This window comes from Mauremys reevesii, linkage group 26 (genome assembly GCF_016161935.1).
Source record: "Mauremys reevesii isolate NIE-2019 linkage group 26, ASM1616193v1, whole genome shotgun sequence".
Classification (NCBI taxonomy): Eukaryota; Metazoa; Chordata; order Testudines; family Geoemydidae; genus Mauremys; species Mauremys reevesii.
In genome coordinates, this window is record NC_052648.1 from 3,172,027 (window position 1) to 3,178,400 (window position 6,374).

The window sequence follows — 6,374 nt, forward strand, 5'->3', positions numbered from 1 at the left end:
TCTTAAAGGCACCGGCAGCCCAATTCCCAGACTGTCAAAGCTCAGACACCGCAGCTCCTCTCTAGCCTGTACAAGTGCGGGGCGGTTACTGCTCCAGCCGGGAGACTGAATGCGGGGAAATATTGTACAGACGCCCCCTCCCTCCCTCACACTCTGCCTCTCGCCTTGTGACTGTGGAAAAGTGTCTTCTATCATTTTCTATGTCTATATGAAATCATTGCAGCTCCTTTCTCTTATCCAACGTGCTGATTTGGTAACTCCCTCCCAGAGCCCACATGTCTGAACCCCCTCCTGTACCCCAATCCCCTGCCCCAGGTCAGAGCCTGCACCCGTCACTCAAACTCCCCATAGCCTGCAACCCTCCTGCACCGCCAACTCCATCCCAGAGCCTGCACCCCAAACAGGGCCGGATTAACCTGTTGTGGGCCCGGTGCTAAACATATTTGTGGGCCCCCATGGGGGAAATGGGGACATGGGGGCAGAGTCCTCAGAGCGAGGGGCTGGCCTGGGGCAATGGGAGATGAGTCATGGCACAGCAGGGACAGCCCCACTCCACCCAGCCCAGTACAAGGGCCCTGTTTACAAACCGGGAGCTGCCAGACCCACGCTGTCCAGCCCAGCCCTGCACTGCCATCGTGCTTCTTCCCCTTGGGGGTGGGCCCATGCTGCACCATGCTACGTCCTGCCCAGCACCCCTCCCTACGCCCAGTGCCGCACCACCCAGAGACCCCCACAAACCCCCTGCCCAGCACCCCTCCGACTCCCTATGCCCAGTGCCGCACCACCCAGAGACCCCACAAACCCCCTGCCCAGCACCCCTCCGACTCCCTATGCCCAGTGCCGCACCATCCAGAGACCCCCACAAACTCCCTGCCTAGCACCCCTCCGACTCCCTATGCCCAGTGCCGCACCATCCAGAGACCCCACAAACCCCTGCCCAGCACCCCTCCGACTCCCTATGCCCAGTGCTGCACCACCCAGAGACTCCCACAAACTCCCCTGCCCAGTGCCCTCCCAGATCACTCCCCCACCCACTCAGAACCCCCCCACAGATCCTCTCACTGACCAGTGCCCCCCAGCTGAAGACCCCCCACAGCCCTCCCACAACTGCACAGTGCCCTGCACCTTCCCACCCAGAGCCCCCATAAAGATCCCCTCACTGTCCAGTGCCCCCCCACCACAACTGCACAGTGCCCCGCACAGACCCCCCACACTTCCCAGCGCCCACACACACACAGATCTCCTCCACTGACAGCCCCCCAACACACAGATCTCCCCACCCCCCAGTGCCCAGCACCTACCCAGACCCCCTAGAGACCTATGTGCCAGAGTTTTTTTTTTCTTTTTTTCTTTTACAAGGCTGTACTTTATTGAAATAGGATAAGAAGACACTACCACAGTGCAGGTCCAAGGTGAAAGCGCAGCAGAGGGCATTTCTGCCAGAGTTGGGAGGCACACACCCAGCTGCAGTGTAAATATTCCCCATGTCAATTATTCCAAAGAAGATAAATTGCATGGAATTCAGTGTACTATGCAGATTTTTCAAACAGCCGAAAAGCTTAAGTCTTAACTGCCCTGTGTGGATATCATAGAGTTTCACTGACTTCGCATCTTACTGATTATTGCACCATATTGCTAACTGATTTTTGCCTTACCACACCTGTTATTGTTCAAATCAATGTAATGCACAGATTCACTGACTTTTAAACTGTACAGCTAATAAGGCCATGTGTATGCCCCTTGAAGCCTATTTTTCAAATAGTAAAGTGCTAATGTTGTTGAAATAGACTGTACGCGTGCAAAGTACAATTTTCAAATCTTCATAACTGTGATAAATTCAAACCAAATGTCATGACAATTTTGAAAGGCACTTCTCCCAAAAGGCAATTTTCCTGCCAGCTTTTAGCTTCCTATTCCTGCCTACTTCAGTGCCAGACCTGATTTTTCTTAAAAATAAAATCACAATCATTTTAATAATGGGAGAAATGTTATTTTCCCCTCTCATTCTTAAAAATGGCGGAACTGTTTTTGCTCAAAATTTCAAGGGAAAAAAATCATCCCCAAGAAGAGGCCAATTTTGGTAAATTTCAGGCCAAAAAGTAACAGTTTTGTAAAGTTCTGAGCAGTTGAAAACAGAGCAATAGAATGTAAATGCTTAGACACCTTTACCCACATCTGCTAGCTAGAACTCCAGTTTCAGATAGATTAAATGGATTAGGCCAGGGGTAGGCAACCTATGGCATGTGTGCCAAAGGCAGCACGTGAGCTGATTTTCGGTGGCACTCTCACTGCCCGGGTCCTGGCCACCAGTCTGGGGAGCTCTGCATTTTAATTTAATTTTAAATGAAGCTTCTTAAACATTTTAATTTTTTTATTTACTTTACATACAACAATAGTTTAGGTTTCAGAGTAGCAGCCGTGTTAGTCTGTACCCTTCAGCATAACTCCTTTCACAAAAGAACAATTTCATATCTAGTGGGGTGATTGTTTTCAATTACTTAACTGTGTATTCATGCTGGTGATGATCAAATGCACAGATCAATGCAGCATGTATGCAACTGACATTTGCAAAATAATACAATGAGAAACTGTCTTCTATGTTGACATTTTATGACTTTCCAAAAAACCCCTAAATATGCAAGTCAGAATGCATCAATTCTCCGCATGTATAAATCTGTGTGGTATAAATCTGCTCCTTGAACATCTGTCAGATACTTCTTTGTATAATGTATGAGAACATGTAAGTGCACTGATATGACACACAGGATCACAACACAGACTGACATACAAGCAGAAGGACATAAATAGACAAGACAGAGGCGCTATAGTTGTTATCTCACACTGAGTAATACCTCTCTCTTCTAACACTGATTTCAATGGGACTTGCTTGTGGGGTATTGTATAGTCAACATAAGGGTGGCAGAATCTGGCCCAACATGAGAACAATAGGCCAGATCCTCAGCTCATGGAATGCAGCCTGGCCCCATTGGCTGGCCCAATAGCATTAAAAGAAAGAGGGAGATCATCTCTCAGAGCTCATCCAGCGCTCTGTGATAATAATAGAGAGCCCCTGAGGAAGCCAGCCCTGATTACAGAATGGGCCCCACCTGAGAGAAATTAGGTGATTTCAGATTAACTACTGAGTGGGCCCAGCTGAGGAAGGGCTGGAGGAAACAAAATGCAGGGAGTCAAAAGGTGCCTGCAGGGTGTTGAGTGAGCACCCAGGGGACAGACTGGGAGAGCTAGAAGGGAAGGGAAGAGGTGAGGAAGGAAATGGCCCAGGGAAAATGGTAACATGGGTAGAGGATTTGATTGAGCTGTGCAGTAGAGAGCCCTGGGCTGGAACCTGAAAGTGAGGTTGGCGGAGCGGCCAGCTGGGGGGCGGCCCGCCGATGGCCACGGAGCTATATGTGACGCAATATATCGAATTCCGAGGAGTCGATCGCTACCCACCGACCCGGGCGGGTAGTATGGATGTACCCTAAGAAGACATCCAGAGGACAGCTGTACATACTGACTTTTATGGCCACAATGCCAGGGCTGGTGTCGGCTGTGGAGTCTGAACTGAGGAGTCTGCTACAACTTTGACTTAAGGGGCACGTGGCTTTCAGCTCATACAGTCAAGGCTCTTCAGAAGTTAATATGCGGCTCCTTGTACAGGCACCGACTCCGGGGCTGGAGCTACAGGCGCCAACTTTCCAATATCCAGGGGGGTGCTCACTGCTCAACCCCTGGCTCTGCCACAGGCCCTGCTCCCACTTCACCTCTTCCTGTCCCATCCCCTGAGCCTGCCGTGCCCTTGATCCTCCCCTCTCTCACCCAGAGCCTCCTGCATGCCACAAAACAGCTGATCGGGCGATGATGGGGAGACGCTGATCAACAGGGCTGCCGGTGGGTGGGAGACACTGGGAGCAGGTGGGGGAGCTGATGGGAGGCTGCTGAGTATAACTGTGGCTCTTTGGCAATGTATATTGGTACATTCTAGCTCCTTCTCAGGCTCACGTTGTCCATCTTGGTGTAGATTATAACATACAAACACTTTGCCCAGGATTCTAACACCCTAGTGCTATTTACTTCAACATACAGAAAATGCACAGATTGGAACCAAAATTGTAAACCCGATATGCAATTCCCTGTCTGTTTCCTCAACACACCAAACCATTCCATGGGCCTGGATTAGGGTCACTTGGTGTCATCCAACATCCTTCTGTTGCAATGCATCACTTATACGCACAAAAACCCAGCCTTCTCCCCCGGCTCAGATAACCTTACCTTGGCCAGTTTATCCCCTGCCTTCCTCTGCCCCAACTGTCCTGTGGCTCTTCCCCCAGTGATTTCTTTTAGAACCTTTTATTCTCTGTCAACCTTCAGGAACTTTCCTCTCCTAACCCCCATTCTCCTTAACATCAACTTGGCCAAACTGCTTCCCTACTTAGCATAAGTATGTTTCCCATTGTCCTCAGCCTAGTGAGTACCTGCTGTAGGTCCTGTCCATCAGGATGGATACGCATAGAAAGAGGTTTCCTATGATTAGGAAATTTCATGACAACGACTTCATAATATCAACTAGAATTCACAAGTTTTACAGACAGACCCCACCCCCACCCCCACCCGCCATGCACACAAACAAATAAAGACACACAAATCAGGCTTCTGTACACTCAAGTCAGCAATTCTATCCCTCAGTTTTCTGACCAACTGGCGTCACCACCTCCACACCCTCCAAATCAGGCTTGTGTGCTCCTTGCCACCAATAACCAATTTGGTGTACAGAATGTATTAAACTTTCAGAATTAACATGAACAATGCCTACAAATTACCTAAAGCCAACATTTAAAATGATAGTAATAAACCTGCTGGTGGCATCAGATCTAGTGAGGATCTACCACTCTACCAACTTCTAGTGGTGGATAGTAATTCTGAAAATCTTCCTTATTTTATTTGTATTTTTTTCATTTTATTTTTTTCCTCGAATTTGGAACCCCATTTAACTTGGCGTCCTAGGTGACCGCCTAGTTCACCTATATGAACGGGCCACCCCTACACACACACACACACACACTCACTCACACTCTCTCTCTCTTTCATTCCTTCCTGTGATGAGGTGTTTACCCCACTGTTGCCTGGAAAGAGTTGATGCAGACTGAGAAGGGGGGCTAATTAACCCAACAAGCCACAGCTGAGGAGAATCAGGTGGCCAAGTAATCCCCTGGCTGAATGAGGGAGCCCACCTGAGGAGGAACAAGCTGGACTGGGACTATAAAGACACGAGATTGGAAGCAAAAGGGACTGGTAGGAAACGCTGTAGTTCCAGCCTTGGAGAAGGGAGGTCTGGTTGGGTTAGCAAACCTGGAGTCAGGAGAAGCTAGGGCTCAGGAAAAGGCAGGAAGGTTCTAGAAGAGACCAGGCCTTGACTGTTGACTAGTGGGTCCCTAAGCTGGAACCTGGAGGAGGGTGGACCCAGGTTTCCCTGCCAGCCACTGAGAGAGTGGCACGATGAAGCAGTGAATGGGAAGACTGCCTAGGGCTGCTGGTAAAGACAGACTTTCCCACCCCAGGAGGGGAAAATGCAGACAGTGATCTGGCTGGAGGGCTGAGTCTCAAAGAGGCAGTAGCAGCTTGTGGAGCGAGAGAGTCGTGTGCAACTGTGGGAAAGGGTGTTGACCTGGTGAGCTATTCCCCACCATGACCAGGAGGAAGTGCCAGTCTAGTGGTGAGTAGAGCATCCTGTTACCCTCCCCACGCCGGCGGCCGGCGATGTGGGGTGAGGACGGTAGTTCCCTTTTATGGACGTCCAGTCAGCCAGTTACTTAGTTCACTGTTCACTGTTGCCTGCTGTGCTGTGAAGTCAAGACATCATCAGCGTTATGAGGCTGTGACGTTATGAGTGTAATATAATATCTCATTGAAAGGTGACAGGGCCAGAAAGAGTAATTAACTCATAGACTGACCTGACCCATGGGTGACCCTTAAGGACTGGTTAGGAAAATATGTAAATGAACAGAGCTTTGAAATGCAAGTCTGCATTGTTAGAGGTAGAAGGGGAGATGTTTGCTCAGGTCTTGTGATGTCAGCAAACAAGTCTTGTCTATTGCTATAGTTTTAATTCAAATATCAAAAAAAGGAATATTAACATTTATGATGATACTTAAGTGAAATAGTATTATTGTCTATGTGTCTCTTTGAAGGTTGTGCTAACCTGTATCTGAACTGTTTAATGGATAAATTACTCTGTGCTAATTGCCAGGATGTTTGGGAGAAGGAGTTGAGCCTATTGTTTTCTCAGGCCGAAAGGCTGCTGGAAATGTATAAAAAGCCTGGGACACGATCCTGCTTCATCTCAGATCTGCTTTGGGTTTCAAGAGGGGGAAACC